Source organism: Myotis myotis, unplaced genomic scaffold (assembly GCF_014108235.1).
Source record: "Myotis myotis isolate mMyoMyo1 unplaced genomic scaffold, mMyoMyo1.p scaffold_m19_p_2, whole genome shotgun sequence".
Classification (NCBI taxonomy): Eukaryota; Metazoa; Chordata; class Mammalia; order Chiroptera; family Vespertilionidae; genus Myotis; species Myotis myotis.
The window spans coordinates 20,091,274-20,091,874 of NW_023416324.1; positions in this window are offsets into that span (position 1 = coordinate 20,091,274).

Sequence of the window (601 nt, forward strand, 5' to 3'; positions counted from 1 at the left end):
CGGGCGGGATCCAAGTGACTCCTCCCTCGCGGCGGGCGGGGGAGAGAAGGGGCGGGGCCCAGCCTGCAGCCCGCGGACCCCCTCCCTGCCCCCACCATTCCCCCGCTCCTGAACCCAGCTGTTCTTCAGGGTTTGTATTTGGAACAACACCCAGGTCTTGCTTAGGGTCCCTGCGGTGCGAGGACAGCTAATGTGAGAGCCTAACGAATAAAAGAGGAACATCATTTTGGTCATCAACTTAAAGACTTGGGAGAAATAATATGTATGTTATCTGCATAGATTACAACTTTGTATAACATATAAAGCTCAAACTCGGGGAATAGCCTGCTGGCCTAGGGCAGTTCAAGACCCTCACATCCCCAAGTCCTGGGGTCCCATTTCCTTTTCCCTTTCTTAAGGAATGCGTTGGCAAGAAGTTTGGAAAGCTCCGGCCCTGGCTAACGTCTGGCCCAAGGAGTTGCCTCCATTCAGCAAACATTTTTGGAGGGCCATATTTGTGTAAATATCGGGGGTGGGGGTGGGGGTGGGGGTGAGGGTGAGGGTGGAGGTGGAGCAGCGGAAAGAGTAATAGGAGACCTTGTCTTGTACGCCAGATGGAGGG